Raw genomic sequence first — 16,986 nt, forward strand, 5'->3', positions numbered from 1 at the left:
AAGCACACTCACAACATCTCACTCATACAGTCAGTCCAACACATCTTAATATTTTTAAATTTTTCAAAATATAATTTTAGAGTCTGATGTTCCACCGACTGAGCCACACGGGCTTCTGATATTATAGTCTATGTTAATGCAGGTGATTCTGACAGCATAACCAATGCCGAGCCAAATCGACCAAAATTTGACTCCCGCATTCCTTTATGCTGATTTCTGTTTCACAGTCTGCTGGGAAGAACAAAAGTCCCCCTGACTTAGGTGGAAAACGTCCTGATAGCCTTTGGTGTCGTTTGTTTATTATCACTGGTTTCCCATTTGCAGCAGGGATCTTTTCTTTTGTTGACAGGAATCACATTTATTATGCTGTTAGGTCTCACACTGAAGCTTTTGCCGGCTGCGGAACGGAGGGAGAAACGCTCCCACTGTAAAAACACTCTGGTCCTGCGGCGCTTGTGTTGGAGCGGGTGAAAATTCCCCCCCCCCCCGCGCTGGGCTTTGTTTCGCAAGATTCGCCAGCGGGCTGAATCACAGCGTGCGCTGCAGAAACCGCTGGTCGGGTCGCTCCCCCCGCGGCAGCGGCTCCGCTCCCCTCCCGGGGCGGCGTGGCTCGGCTCCCGCGCGGCGGCTCCGCTCTCCCCACCGCTGCCTCCGCTCCCGCCGCGACAGCGCAGGATTTCAGGCGGTCGCTCACCGCGGCTGCTCCCCATGGCGGAGCGCCCGTGCCGAGTTCGGAGTAGCACAGCCCCGCAAGCGCCACGAGTTGTGGCTGCTGTCTTGCACTCAGAGACATAGCAAAACAGTGCACCATACATCACCCGCCATGGCTCGCTTAGCTTCTTGGCAGTTTTATCACTCTCCAACGTAGCTTCCCATAATAAATCACCGAATTCACGCCATTCCGTTAACTCGTAAACCATATGGGGTTTAAGGAAAACCCCTTTACCGTAGCCGTAAGTCTAAAGTCCTGTTAAATCCTTTTGCCAATCTACCCCCATAATTTGCCCTTTTTGTAAAAAGACAGTCAATAATTCATATGCTGCTTGCCTTTCCATACCTAATTAATCAGCGCTGAATGCAGCCTCTTCAAGGTCCGTGCAGCACGTATCAGTCGGGCTTGTCTTTACGATCACCCAAGGCACGACGCAACTCAGCTTCTTTTTTATCCCTTTTATTGCGTTTCTGCCGCCTCGCTGCTTAGGACCTGACCCTTTCTTTGCTTCTTCATGGTGCATTGTTGTATCACGTCGGGGTCACCATTATGTTGAAAGCGAAGGGAGACGACCCATCTTGTTGTTGATCAGCATCGACTTCGATTTATTGATTAAATCAGCCACTTTTTATAACAGTGTTAATTAACTTCATGCATATTGCAAAATTCGAGCTCACGATAGGCTACAGAGAAAACTCTAACCCCTCCTTTTGTTTTACAATACCTGTGGTTTGTTTATTGAAAACAGGACCAGTGTTCTCACTGTGATATGAAAAGTTCTCAAAACCTTCATATCTGTTCCCAGAGCAGCTATCTGTTCCCAGAGAGCCCAAGGACAGAATGTTTTGCCTGTAATGGGAAGACTGTCTGAGAATCCTGCTGTTTATAGAAAAGGTGTCTGAGAGCCTAGTTATTTACAAAATCAAGCCTGGGAACTGCTGCTTTACAGCTGCCTTTTACTTTCCCATCAGCTCTATACCTTCATGGCCTCTTTCTTTAAGCCATGCTTGAACCAGGCTCTCCACAGATTGAGGCAGTGACCTTTCCAGAGAATGGGGAGGAGCTCTCAGAACTGCCTGAACTCCATCCCTGCACAACGCACAGAACTCACAGCAAGGAGATATCACTGCTGGATGAGTCCAAGAGATGCAAGAAAGGAACACTGTACCAAGAGTGAGGTGCACAGGAATGTGTCCAGGTTTTAGGTCTCCCTGTTGATTGTTTTCTCTGTCTGGGCTGACAGAGCCCTCCACAGAAGGAAACAGAGGCATCTCCTTGACAGAGCCTCAGCAGTGGGGCATCTTCAGCCAAGTGAGCTGCAGACAGCAAGGGACCTTTGTGGCCCTGGCTCCAGTGCTGCCTGCAGGGCTGCATCTGTGCCCACACAGGAGCTGGGAGAGAACAGCTGCTTTGGATACTCTTTCAGCTGGGACCAGCCGTGGCTCTCAAGGCTTTGGGCAGAGTTTGAGCTTCCCCCCGCCACATGCCCAGGTGCCCAAGGGCAGGATGGTCAGAGCAGCACAGGTGAGTGCCCAGCCTGACAGAAGGAATTCCTGTGGCAAAGGGAAAGGGACAGAACACATGCTCAGGGCTTCAGCTGTACATTGGTTTCACTTGGGTCTGCTGGCACAGCCAGGCAAGACACAGCTGAAGCTGTGTCCCACAGTGTTCCCTATTGCACCAGGACAGCCCCAGCAACATCAGCACAGCACAAAGGGCTGGGGAGGGGCTCTGCAGCTTCACAGCACTGCTGGACAACAGGGGCAGGTAGAGCAGGGACACCAGGGCAGTGCCAGCCTTAAAACAGCCCCAGGGGGTACTCACAGTATTAGGCTTCAGCCCTTCCCTGGACAAAAGACGAGGTGTTGGTGTCTTCTTTGGCAATCCAGACGCCATTTCCAAGGGACGATGTCGCAGGAGAGTGACAATGCCTCAACAAAACTGGAAGGAGCAACAATGGAACTCTGAAAATCCAAAACCCAATTCATGGCAGATTCAAGGCATATTCTGGTGCTAAAAATGTTACATTACTTGAAAGTAGCTAAGTGCTTGTTTGGTGTAAGTAGCTAGTATAGTTAGGCCTCTAGTTGTACTTCATTTGAACTATAAGGCTACCTTATGCAATTCAAAGTTAGATCATACTGAAACCTGGAGCTAAAAATCCGAACATTAATAACAGTTCGAACAGACAAAGCTGTAGCCTAAATATTACTCAAAAATAGCTAGAGTGTGCCTCCTCTTCTTTAGCCTAAAGCACCCTTGCTCTCTCAGCTGCTCCTCACAGCTGAGAGACTAATGAGAGACTGGAATGTTATGGCTATTGGCTTAAATATCATTATAAAGGACTTTCTGCCCATTGTGACAAAACTCTATAAAGAAGCTGCGACCACCCAAGCCCACCCTTCCCTGAAAATGCCTCCTGACTGGAACTTGGCACTGTGAGTTAAGCTGCCTAAGGGAACTTGAGACAAGATCAAGGTGACACTATTGTCCCATTAGCTCAGGTCTGGGGAGAAGTAAACAAGGCTGAGGAGAAAAACCTATCCACAACAAAGCCAAACCCAGCAGCTGTCCTGAAAATCAGCTCTGTCTGGGTTCAGGCTGGGGAAGTCACAGCCACAGACTCTTCTGCTGAGGCCAGCTTTGCACACAAACCTCCCAGCAAAGACCTCCACAGTGCCTCCAGACCCATTCCTGAGGCCTCGCACCAGACGACTGCAGGGCATGCAAAGCAACACAACAAATCTGAAAATCCAGAACCCAACTCATGGCAGACTCGAAGGATATACGGGTGCTAAAGATTTTATATTATTTGAAAGTAGCAAGAGACAGATTCCAACTTGCCCCACTCCTGGGAGGTACCTGGGCAAGGTAACACCTTGCCCAAATCTGCATTAATCCATTGGAGTCTTACATTTTGCCAGACCTCACCACAGAGAAGACCAGAAGAGGATTTAATGGTAGGCCAATGGGATCCATGGAATGGTGATATTTTTTACTAAATCTCTCTCTGTCACTCTCTTTCTCCTCCCCCCCTTCCCAACCTCCATCCCCCTCCCACTTTTTCTTTTCTTTCTCTCTCTTTCTCCCTCACATTTACTGTTCTATAAAATCCAGACCATTGACTTTGGCATATGGTCTCGTTTGCACCTCAATACAGAGGCATATCCCTAAAAATTTTAAAACCTAGATGATAAAAATCCAGTGAAACTTGAACAGAACTCATTCACCTTTAAGCAGTTTAAGCAGATACTATAGGAAAAAAATTTATAGACTACTGTCTTTAGAAAATGTTGCATTTCTTCAGTAAAAAAAGCACAATCAGTAGTCCATTTATTGTTCATCCTCTCAGGTGTACATGTCACTGAACTACTGCGCCAGAAGACTGGCATGATCACATCCTCTATTTCCCTTTGGCATTCTCTTTCAGAGCACAGATGAAACAAAACCAAAAAGTTCAACTTTAGTCAGTCTTTACCTTCAAATGAAATTCAGGACTCCCTAGCAGACACCAGTGTTCTGCACCCTGCGGAGCTTTTCGCAGAGGCCAATGCTCTGCGCCTTTAGCAATTCCCTACGCCGACAATTCACCTGGCGAAGGGCCCAGTGCAGCCGCCTGCAGGAGCCCGGGCTGCGCACACCCAGCCAGGGCCGCGCTCTCAGGCAGCTGAGGCCGCGCCGCTGTCACAGGCGCTGAGGGCCCGGCCGCGGTTACCGGGCAACCGCGGCGCCGAGTGCGGGGCCGGGCGGGGCCGGGCCGGGCCGCAGGGCTTTGCAAAGGACATTGGCACTGCAGCGACTGACTGCAGTTTGGGGCTTCCCAAGAGTCTTTCTGTAACTAATGAAAGGTTAAAATGTGGTGACAAAGGCACCTATGCCAGGGCTGTACATTGCTCTTTGCAGCACTAGTATCCGACCCTGGCTGGAACAGCAGGATGGGCTGAGGCAGCAGGGAAGGGGGCTCAGCCTGGAGAAAAGGAGGCTCAGGGGGGACCTTCTGGCTCTGCACAACTCCCTGACAGGAGGGGACAAGCGGCTGCTGCAAGTTCAGGCAGCGCCGGAGCCGCCTGGCTCCCCCTCTCCTCCCCCGCTTCGCCTCTTCCTCCCTCCCTCCTCCTCCTCCTCCGCTCCCGCAGCCCTCGCAGCCCCCGGCAGGGGCAGGGATGGAGCCGGGACAGGCTGGAACGCAGAGAGGCCTGGGGGGATGCCAGGACTGGGAGTGACTGGGCTGTACTGGGATCATCCTGGGAGCAGCTCCTGGGTGACTCAGTTCTACTGGGATCATCCTGGGATCACACTGGCAGTGAGGAGGAGCAGCGCAATGGCTCCAGCGCTGGGGCTGAGGGCGCTCCTGGGGGGCCAGGGGCGAGTGGGACCCCCGGTACCGGGACCCTGAACCGCCACTGCCAGCACCGGGACCGCCTGGTCCCCTTAGCCTGCACAGGGATCCCCTGAATCCCCCTGTTCTGGACATCAGGACCCTCTGCTCCCCTTTTCCCGGGCATCCCATGGCTCCCAGGCTCCGGGACAACCTGGAACGCCTTGGTCTCCCATTCCTGCCTTTCCCAGGCACACCCTTCTGAAAAACCAGAGACCCCCTGAACTCCCCCTTTCCGAACATCCCGGGTGTCCCCACTCTGGTCCCCCCTTTTTGGGAAACCCTGGACTCCCCTTTCCTGGGCTCAAGGACCCCCTGGAACTCCCTTCTACCTCTCCATGTCCCTGCCCCCCTCCTTCCCCCATTTTCATGACCCTGAGACCCCCCTGGCACACCCATTCCTGAGAACCCAGACCCCCCTTCATCTCTTCATCGAGCACCAACCAACCTTTTCCCAGGCCCCCGCCTCTCCCAGCCCCCAGCCCCACCCTTTTCTCTGGCCTGGGACCAGACCTGCAACTGACTGAAAACAAATGTGACAGAAAGAAATAATTTTGCACCTTTTATTTACTATTGAAATACAATTTCCCCCCGTTCTCACAAATCTCCTCCCAGTGTCATTCAGCAGGGCTGTCAGAAAGTCCTTAATTCTGGGTGGGTGTTCCAAGCTGCAGCCACAAGGAAACAGGGAATGGGGATTTTCCTGCTCCTGGGAAGTTTGACATCCTCAGTTGAGGAGAGGAGGAGGCACCAGAAGGAAAGGGCAGCTGGGCTTCATCTTTCCACAGGGAAGAGGGGGGGAAAATCTCTCATACTGTCTGCAGCTGCTCCCATAGGGATATGAGGGCTGATCCCAGAGCCCTAAGGGTCACAGTCAGGGCTGCCCTCAGGGAATGCTTGCCTGGTATGGAGGGGCAGTGTGCGAGCACCTGGATCTTGGGGCACCCAGCTGCCCCTCATGTTTGGAGGTGCCTGAGGAGGGCTGGGACGATGCCAGGGACATCCTGCAGCGACATCCCCTCTGTCCCGCTCTGGGTGAGCTCAGTCCCAAACCTGACCCTGATCCTGGTCTCAATCTCACTCCATGTTTAGACACATTCACAGTTCTGTATTTAATCACATCCCAATTCCAAACTTGTCTAGCCCCAGACCACAACCCAACCCCAGCCCAAAGCCAATCCCATGTCTAGCCTTAACCCCAATCCCAGCTCTAATCCAAATCTCAGCCCCAACTCCAAGCCCAGCCCCAATTCCAGCCCCTTCCTAAATCCTCAGCCCCAAACCAAATTGCAGGTCTGGCCCTTCTGGGGGTTTGGGATGTCTCTGTCCCTCTGACCCCGATGATGTTTGGGTGGGGTCACAGCAGGGCTGAGAGGGACAGAGACCCCCCCGGCCTCCCCAGGTGTGAGAAGGTCGGAGAGCCCCCCCAGCCCCGAGCACCCTCAGCAGTGAGAGGGACACAGAGCCACTGGTCCCCAACCCTGCACAGGCATTGCCTGAGGCCAGAGGGATGGAGACCCCCCGAGCATCCCCCAGGGCGAAGGGACAGAGACCCCCTGAGCATCCCCTGGGCTGAGAGGGACAGAGACTGCCCCAAGCACCCCCTGGCACAGGGTATGAGAGGGAGGGAGATCCCCTGAGCATCCCCCAGGGTGAAGGGACAGAGACCCCCTGAGCATCCCCTGGGCTGAGAGGGACAGAGACTGCCCCGAGCACCCCCCAGCACAGGGGTGAGAGGGAGGGAGACCCCCTGAGAAATTCCCTGGGGTGACACGGACAGGGACAACCCCTGGGGAACGGCCTGGGGTGACAGGGACAGCAAAACTCCCCCCAAAATGCCTCCCAAGCATCCCCCAGTGTGAGAGGCACAGAGACCCCTTGAGCATCCTCTGGGCACTGGACAAAATAAACTTGGCAGAAATCAAACTTGACTCTGCATAAATCACTTTGAAGAATATATGCTCTTCCCAAAAGTGACTTGGGATGAAAGTGCAAACAAATCCCAAATATGAATAAACCAACATTCCAAGAAGTGATGTGGCAATTCCAATATTCACTGCTTCCTGCACAGCTCCAGCTCAGTTGCTGGCCAGTCCCGATAACAGGAGAATGGAAATTTGGCCCAATAGAGATTATTAAAAGGAAGGGAAAGCTCTGTGTAGCAATCACAAAGGTAACAGGGATAAAAAAGAAAAATTATTTTCACATTTGGTAAAGCCGCCAAGCCTGGGAATTCAGGACTTATTCGGAAATTAATCTACTTGAGCTGGGCTTCTTCTGGGACTTTTAGCCACCTTGTGTTCCTCACCGTGGGGTGAATGAACCTTGTACCTTGCCAGTCTCACTGGTAACATTTGCTCCATTTCCTCCAGTGATTTTAATAACTTTATAAGGAAAGACAACAAATTATTTTCTTTACACTGTCCACCCATAATAGCCAATTTCCTCATCATTTCTCCCATAAAGAAATAAAGCTTTTAAAGGCTCCATAAGCTCCCCAGGAAGAAGGAGGGACTGTGTCCAAGTTTCCAAGAGTTCTTCCAAAAAGAACCACAACCTCATCAGTGGAGGGAGCCATGCTGTTGTCAAAGGCACTTGGGGTCAGAGAACAGTGCCCTGAACTCACTGTGCATAAATAATATGGCAATTTGGTTAAGAAAATTGTTAGAGAGATGCCTCTGGCCCAGTTAAGGTGCTAATGAGACCAAATCCGAAGTGGATTTTATTGAATAGTAAATGTGAGGTAGAGAGAGAGATGGAAAGAAAGAGAAAAGATGAGTGACAAGGGACAGAGACTTCCCCTGGAGTGGGCCAAGTGTGACATTGTCCCTTGTGTGTGTGGCCTTCCCAGGGTGGGGGTTTTACACCTGGGCCAGTTTGGGTAAGGGGGGTGGTGTTCACCCCCTGAGCAGGGATTACCCCACTGCTTCAGTTTGCAATGCAAGATGTAACCAAATGCATGTTTTCAATCACCATCTTCATCAACTACTATAAACAGGTGGGGCAGGGTTCTTTATCTCTTCCATGACTCACTCCTGATAACGCCCTCCAGGGGAGATATCTTCTGTGAATGGGCCATTGTGTGTCACTGCAGGACTGATAAAATTCCATCATCCCATTGTGAGATTCTCTGCCCAGGGGGAGGATCCAAGCATTCCTACCTGGATATAAGCTGAGCCTTGTAACACCAGGAGAAGCTTGCCTACTGGATTCCCAGAGGACACGATCTCCATAACCACCGCTGGACCTTCAGAGGAAGACCAGACCCTTCTACAGGATCACTGCTCTGACAGAATCACCTTCATCACTCTAACAGTACTGCAGCCACCATTTATTGGGACTGCTGCCATCACCCTGACCAACAGAGTGTCAGGTTATATCCTGACTCTGTCAGTTTAAGGCAGTGTTTCTGTATCATTGCCTTGATCTTCATTTTCTTATTTAATTGCAATTCTGGTTTAGACGTTCCCCATGATTGCCTTCAAACCAGTACAAATCTCAATGTGCTCATCCCTTGTTATTCTCCCAAAACAGGATTTTCCATCCCCAAACCTTTGCCAGGTGGAAAAGGAGGCTGTGAGGAACAGGAAGGATCCCCGGGACACCCAGGCATGTGAGGAGGAATTCAATGCCCCTTTATCCCTCTCTCCTGCTCCATCTCCCAGCCCAGCACGGCCCCTGGCTGCAGGACAACCCCTCTGCCATTGCCATCCTGCTGGGGATGCACTGGGGGGATCTCCTTGCCCTTCCCTCTGGCACAGAGGCAAATCCCATCCTCTCCTTGTCTTTCCTCCCCCAGACAAGAAGCTGAGGATTGGGACCAGAGAGGACAAATCCCCACAGCAGAACCTTGTTAAAGAGGCTGTTATGAGTGACTCCAGGGCACAGGAATCCAACAGGGAGGAAACTCCCCAGAGATTCCACAGGAAGAGGGGCTCTAAACCCAGCCCAGTGTGCTCTGAGGAGGAAAGACCCTCCCTGAGCCAGGAAGGTGGACAGAGCTTCAGCCAGAGCTCAGAGCTGGTGGTCCATGAGCAGCTTCATGATGTAGAGAAGCCCTACAAGTGCTTGGAGTGTGGGAAGAGCTTCAGGCAGAGCAGCACCCTGATCAACCACCAACACATCCACACCGGGGAATGGGCCTACGAGTGTGGGGAGTGTGGGAAGGGCTTCAGCTACAGGTCAGAACTCATCAGGCACCAACGCATCCACACTGGGGAGAGGCCCCACGAGTGTCCCCACTGTCAGAAGAGGTTTCGAACCAGATGAAATCTCCTCCAGCACCAGCAGATTCACACAGAGCAGAGGCCCTTCCGCTGCCCTGAGTGTGGGAAGGGCGTCAAGAACAACTCCAACCTCATCAGGCACCAGCGCATCCACACCGGGGAGAGGCCCTGCGAGTGCCCCACCTGTGGGAAGAGGTTTCAGAGCAGCTGCAATCTCCTCCCGCATGAGCGGATTCACACAGATGAGAGGCCCTTCCACTGCCCTGAGTGTGGGAAGGGCTTCAAGCAAAACTCCCACCTCATCACCCTCCAATGCATCCACAGAGGGGAGAGGCCCTACGAGTGTCCCCAGTGTGGGAAGACCTTCACCCATAGCTCTAACATGACAAAACACCAATGGAGGCACCAGTAAGGGCAGCCCTGCGAGTGCCTCAGCTGCAGGAGGAGCTTTGTGAACTGCTCCAGCTTCATCCCCAATGGAGGTCTAACGTTGGGAAGAGCACGGGTGATCCATGTTACCTGTGATCCATGCTGGGAAGACAACTGCCCCAATACCTTCCCCTCTCAATGACATGGTGTAGAACTGAAGAACATGAGGGTCTTTCCATGGCCCTGTCATTACATTTACTCTCACCTCAGGTCATTGCCAGGGGCAGGAAAGGGACTCTCTCTCTCCCTGAGAAGAAGGGTGTCCTTTCTAGGTGGGGAAAATATGTTTCTGGGAAGAGCCAGGCAGTTGTGTTTTAGTTTTCCCTGTAAACAGTTTTATTTATCCCTTCTGTGATCAATAGTTTTTCTGTTCAATTTGTTCCTTATCTCGTTACTGTTCCAAATAAATTGTTCTTATCCCAGCCCAGGATCTTTGCCTCTTGTTCTTTCCATTGGGGGTGGGAGGGCAGCGAAGGCAGCGCGTTTTTAGCGACAGCAGGAAATTGGGGAATCCCATTCCTGAACCCTGGCCCCTGGAAACCAAGCATCCCAGCTGGTGCCAGCCCTGGTGGCCAGGGCAACAGCCTTGGGAGCGGGTCCCTGGCTGGGGCTGTGGGAACCTCTTCCCTCTGGTGCCCAAGGACAGGAGTGGAGGGAACGGCTGCAGCTGAGTCGGGGCAGGCTCAGGTTGGATGTCAGGGAAAGGTTTTTGCCCAGAGGCTGCTGGGGCCCTGCCCAGGCTCCCCAGGAAAGGGTCCCAGCTCCAGGGCTCTCTGAGCTCCAGCAGCATTTGGACAGCGCTGCCAGGCCCAGGCTGGCATTGTTGGGGTGTCCTGTGCAGGGCCAGCAGTTGGACTGGAGGATCCTGATGGGTCCCTCCCAGCTCAGCCAATTCTGTGGTTCTGGGATCCCATGAGCCTGGGGATGGGGCTGCCAATGGTTGCCATGGCAACGGGCTGTGGCTGCAGGCCTGAGCTGGTGTCCATGGCAACCACCCCTGGCATGGGGTCTCCATGGAGCTGCCAAGGGACTGACCATAGCAACAGGGCCCTGGTGATGGTTGCCATGGAAACTGACCATAGCAACAGGGGGCTGGTGATGGTTGCCATGGAAACTGGCCATAGCAATGGGGGGCTGGTGATGGTTGCCTTCTAAGGATCAGATTTGTCATAGGCCCTCTGAGGGGTTCCATGGGGACTTTCCAGGAGTCTCCAGGCTGTTTCAAAGCTTGTTCCCACCTTATAAAAAGCTCAGTCCAATGCCAAAATTACTCAGTTCCACAGCCTCCAGGGTGAGATGGGATTGGAAGGAGATTGGGAGAGGTGGGATCCAAATTTAAGGGCGTGGCTTGGGAATTGTCTGGGGCTAGGTGGGTGGGATGTATTTTGATAGTAAATAAAACTTTCAGAATATTGATCTCTGTCCCATTCATTTTCTGTCAGTTCTAGTTTGTTTTTCAGAGTGCCACCTTCGCAGCTGATTGTGTTTGTGCCCTCCTTTCTCTCCTGCCTCTGTTTCCCTGCTCTGTTTTCCATTACCAGGGCAGCTCTAATCAAAGACCCTGCCCTGATTTAATTCCCCATCCTGGAGCTACAACAACCATGGATGAAGTTATAAAAGTGGGCAGTGAAATGTCTCTCTAAGATCTTCCTCCACTTGGCTTTTGGCTCCTTCTTAAAAGCTTTTCCTTTCAGGGCAGGAACATCTTTTCCTGGCTGGGAACTGGAATTCCAGCCCCTGGGAGTGTGTGCCGTGGATCCCAGAAGGGCATTCCTGAGGCTCCCAGGCTGCTGCTCCAGCTGTGCCTCCCAAGAAACTGTGCAGGGCCTGGGGACAAGGTCCAGCAGCTCTGTTGGTTCTGCAGTTCCACAACGGCCCCTGGCTCCGTGAGTTTCCCTACTGCCAAAAGCAGTTCCTTGGTTCCCGTGATGCCCTGCTGTGTCACCATGGACATTTGGTGCCATGAAGTTCTTCTGTGTCACAATGACCTCCCTCGCTCCATGAGCTTCCACAGTGTCACAATGGCCTCCTTGGATGGGCAGTGTTACCATGGACCATTGGCTCCATGCTGGGTCACCATGGACTCCTTGGTTCCAGGAGGTTCTGGGGGTGCCTCCGTGGTCTCCTTGGATCCACAGTGTCACAATGGACCACTGGATCCACGTGGCCCTGCTGGGTCACCATGGCCCCTTGGTTCCATGGGACTCCAGGGTCACAACTGACTCCTTGCTTCCACATCACCCCCTCAGTGCCAAAATGGCCCCTTCATTCCAAGAGGAACACAAAAGTTTTGTAGAAACTTTGAAAAGTCCTGCTTAATACAGCTGGGAACATCTGTTTGCATTCAAGAGAGAGGTTAAAGGTGAGGATGGCCCCAGCAGCTTCCATCTGCAACAGAGATCCAGGGAAAGGACAAGGACAGAGAATTCAGCCACAAGACTCAGAGCATTCTGCTCCCAGAGATCATTTCTGCTTACATTGTCCCTTGGGGAAAGGTGACACCATTTGAGGCAACCTGGACTGAGCAGGTGGTTCCTGAGTGGGGTTTGTTGTTTAGGAAACCAGCTCAGGCTTTTCCATTCTTTCCTTCCCAACAGGAAAACTTCTCCTGGGCCTGTGTGCAGGCAGAGCCCTGAGGAGAGCAGGTGGGACATGGTGCAATGGGCTGGGGCATGGAGCTGCAGAGCTCAGGGGACAAGGTTCTGCTGCAGGGCACAGGGATGTCAGTGTCAAGTGGGCAATGTCAGACATGGTGAAGCTGGGGGGTGAGGAGCAGCTTGTCCAAACAGGGTCAGCCCTCAAGGGGCTCATTCTTCTCCATGCCCAGACCTCTTAAGGAGACATTCAGCATCAAGGTCACCTGGGGAATGCTTCTGTCAGCTCTTCTCTGAACTGGAAATTTAAATAATACACACTTGATTAAAGAAGAGAAGTCATGAGGTGCACTTTAAATTCCCTCCTTACAAGAATCCCAAACTGACTCTAATCAGCTGCACAAGCCCTGGGCACTTGAAGGCCATGGAAGGAAGACAAAGAGCCCTCAAAGCTTTCTTTATGTTAATGATCTCCACGGTGGATTTGGGGCTGAGTCCAGGACCCTCAGGCACTGAGAGAAGGTTGAAGAAGCTGCTCAAGGAGTCAGCAGCAAAACTCCAAGTGCCTTGGAGTAGCACTGGGCCCCACTGAGGGCAGGGAGTGCCAAAGGCTGCCCAGGGCCTGGTGAGAGCAGATCCTTGAGGCTGGGATTGCAGGGAGCCAAAGGCTCTTAGCAGGGAACTGCAACTCTGAGCAAGGCCTGGCTTGGCTGGGGGAAGCAGAAAGGCCAAGCCCTGAGCCCAGCCTGGGCCAGCAGGGCCTGTCCCTCATGGGTGGTTTGGGGCTGTTTGTGGGGCACTGGGATGTGAGGGGCAGCAAGGACAAATGTCACAAACCTGTGTGACACTCCAGATCCTCATGGAACCAAAGGGCCAGTGGGACACAGTGGGAAGTTGTGGAACCAAGAGGATCATTGTGGCACTGTTGGGGCCCATGGAACCAAGGGGCCAGTGTGGCACTATAGGGCCTCATGGGAACAAGAGGCTGTTGTGAGCCTGCAGGGCAGGAGCACTCCAGAACACTGAAATACTGGGGGTAATCAAAGGTTCCTTCACTTGACTTTGGTGCATAGGAGAAACACCAGGCAGCTATTCTCAACATGGCCAGATGCCAAGAATATTCTTGGTAGGAAGGAACCCACAAGGATCATGAAGTCCAGCTCATAAGTGAATGGCCTACACAGGGAGTGAACCCACAGCCTCAGTGATACCAGCACCATGCTCTAACCAAGTGAGCTAAGAGGTCAAAATGTCACAAAATTTTACTGGCAAAATATGGACAAAGTCAAGGAACTTTGGCAAAGGATTTAATACAACATCCACCTCCACCATCCACCTTATCACAGCATTAACTTCAATTACTTAGCAAATTAAATCTAAAAGCCTTTATCCCTTAAGATGTTAAGTTACCCAAAAATTTTCCAGTTAAGTAGTATTAGAAGAAGAAGAAATAGAGAACAAGAGAAAGACAGAAGATCCATAGAAAGACACACACGTAGGTACAAACTGCTCGGGTTCCAGCATCACAAACAGAGGAACCCCAAGAGAAAGCAGAATCCAGGCCATGGGCTGGCCTCACGCTCTGGCTTTTAACCCCCTGGGCCTTCATGGGCCCACCCCTGGGGTGGGACTGCCAGTTGCTTGTCCAATCAGAGTCAGGGTAGCACCAGCTGCTAGTGTGTGATTGATTGACAGCTTAACCAATCAGAGCTAGGTTAGCACTGCCCCTGCTGTGTGATTGACAGCTCTGCCAGGCCAGGGCTGGGGGCGGGGCTCTGTCCCACCACAAACCTAGGCCTGACCCGGCCCTGGCCCCACAGGGATTCCAAGCATGCCAAGGTGTCTCAGGACATCGATCTCTTTCAGCCTCCGACAGCGACCATGGTGACACTACGGAACCTCATGGAACCATGGGTCAGTTGTGACAATGCAGGTCCAAGGACACCACGGTGACACTACAGAACCTCAAAGAATCAAGGGTACTGTTGTGCAGGTCATGGGCCCTATGGAAGGAAGGGTCAATGATGAAACTGTGGGACTCATATATAAAAGGAGCCATTGTGACACAGCGGGGCCACATGGAGCCAATGGACCCTTGTGACTCTGTTGGGGTTCATGAAACAAAGAAGCCATTTTGACATTGCGAGACCTTGTGGAATAATGAGACCATTGTGACAGCATGGGGCTCCATGAAATCAAGGGGACATGGAACAGGTCTGCCTGGTTTGGCCTCCTGGAGGCTGTCTGACAGGTCCCACTGAATTTGACATGTCAAAGGCCACTTCCCATCTGACTGTGAAGCACTGGGGCTCTGAGCTTTTATTCCAATGGGAAAGAACTGTCTTTCTTGTCTAGGCGCCCATAGCCAAAATTGGGATTCCATGTATAAAATTCCCTATATCCAGGGGTTACTCCCAGACAAAATCTGCCCATACAGTCAAACCTGGCTAGACTTGGCTTCTGGTGACTGCCTTTCATCTGCCCCTGCACAACTGGGGCTCACTTGTTTCCTTCCTATGGAGACCATTGTGACACTGCGGAGCATTGTGAAACCAATGGGCCATGGTGACACTACAGGCCCTTGTGGAACCTGTTCCACTGTAGGAACTTGTGGAACCAAGGGGAATAGTGAGACCCTCCAGGATACCATGGATCCAAGGGGCCACTGTAACACTGTGGGGCCTGGTGGAACCAAGAACATCTTTGTGGCTTTGTTGAGCTGCATGGTCCCAAGGGGCCAGTGTGAAGCAGCAGGGCTTTGTGGAACCAAGAGGCCATTGCTGCATTTCAGGGTCTCGTGGAGCCAAAGGGCCGTTGTGATCCTGCAGGGCACCGTGGATCCATGGAGAACATTGTAGCATTGCAATGCCCCATGGAATCATGGAGACCATTGTGACTCTGTGAGGCCTCATGGAAGGAAGGGGCCATTGAGACACTATGGGAAATTGTGGAACCATTGGTGGGGGGGGGGGGGGGGGCATTGGACACAGCAAGGCTTCATGGAACCAATAGACCATTGTGACACTGTGAGGCCATGTGGAACCATGGAGACCATTAAGATCCTTAAGGACTTGTGTTATCAAGGGGCCATTATGACACCTGAGGGCATCATGGAAGCAGAGAACCATTGTGGCACTGCAAGGCCTCATGGAAGCAAGGAGCCATTGTGACCCTGCAGGGCCCTGTGGAACCAAGGGAGTATGAAATAGGTGTGACTGCCTTGGCCTCCCAGGGGTCACCTGACAGGTCTGACTGACCTTGGAATGCGGAAGGCCACTCCCATCTGCCCCTGAAACACTGGGGCTCTGGGCTTTTCATTTATGGAAAATAACTGTCCATTTTTTCCAGGCATCCATGGATTAAAATTAGGATTCCACCTCCAAATTTCTTTGTATCCAAGGATTGCTGCCAGACAAAAGTTGCCAGGACAGACAGGTCTGGTTGGTCTTTAACTCCTGAGGGGCAGCACTCACCTGTTTTCCAAACACTGGAAAGGGCTCTGTGTTTTCCTTTTTGTGAAAAAAAAAAACAAAAAACCCATCCCTCTTCTCCAGGCACAAATGTTTTAAATTAGGACTCCACATTCATAATTTCAAATATCCAAGGGTTGCTCCAAGCAAATCTGCCAGGACAGACAGGTCAGGCTTGCCGTGACCTCTGGTGGCTGCTGTTCATCAGCTCCTGAAACATGGGGCCCTGTGGTTTCTTTCCTATGGAGTCCAATGTGACATTGGGAGCCTTGTTAAATGAAGGGGCCATTGTGACACTGCAGAGCACCATGGATCCAAAGGACCAATGTGACACTGTGGAGCCTCATGAAACCAAGGACACCATTGTGGCCCTTTTGGGCCACATAGTCCCAAGGGACCAGAGCAAAGCAGCCGTGTGGTAGTTGGCCCAGCTGTAACTCAGAGTCAGTCAGATTTTACCCCAGAAGAACTGGGTGTGAGTTTCCAGCCCTGGGAATCATTAGTTTAACTTAGGGTGAGCTGGAGAGTTCCCCCATAAGCCTGTAGTGTTGTTATGCTAAGTTGTCCAAGTTCTCCTCCCCTACTGGTTACTTATTTCCCCTCTATAGTTGTTGTTCTTGAGTGATCTACCCTCAAGTGCATATATTGTTGCTTCGCCTTTATCTCAGGTCTTTGAATCCCACCCCCCGTACTGTGCTCAACTTCTCCATGTTTATTGTTTTTCACCCTGTTAATTAAGTTCTTTTTGGGCAACTCCATTGATCCTGCTTGTAGGAGCGTCTGGGGATAGGACAGTTGCAACGGACGGAGACGAGAGATCTCTGAAGCCAAGTCTTGGAACTTGCGATTTATTGCAAAGGGTGTGGGTGTAGGAGCCTTGTTTGGAGCTGCCAGCCACAGCTCAGAGCAGGTTCAGAAAAAGAGATTGAAAGAGGTGCCCAAAATGGATGCTCGAGAGAGGAGGGGAGTTCCCATTACTATACAATAAATCTTCTTCTGTGCTGCATATTCTAATTTTCACTAACCAATCTAGTACAAGATACAAATCTTTTAGCATTTACATACAGCCTATAAGAGCCATTACATTACCATACTGTGTTACATTTTAAACCCTAAAAACTACTCTTTGGACCGCTTCTGCCGAGCTAGCAGGGTCTGCTCTGACCCTTGGACCTGT

The 16,986-nt window shown here is 51.8% G+C and overlaps 1 pseudogene; it reads left to right on the top strand.

Annotated features, from left to right (window-relative positions):
* The first annotated feature begins 5,033 nt into the window (after window positions 1-5,033).
* LOC131092460 (zinc finger protein 586-like) lies at window positions 5,034-9,728 on the top strand (annotated as a pseudogene).
* The last annotated feature ends 7,258 nt before the right edge of the window (window positions 9,729-16,986 follow it).

The sequence above is a fragment of the Melospiza georgiana genome, chromosome 22 (assembly GCF_028018845.1).
Source record: "Melospiza georgiana isolate bMelGeo1 chromosome 22, bMelGeo1.pri, whole genome shotgun sequence".
Lineage (NCBI taxonomy): Eukaryota > Metazoa > Chordata > Aves > Passeriformes > Passerellidae > Melospiza > Melospiza georgiana.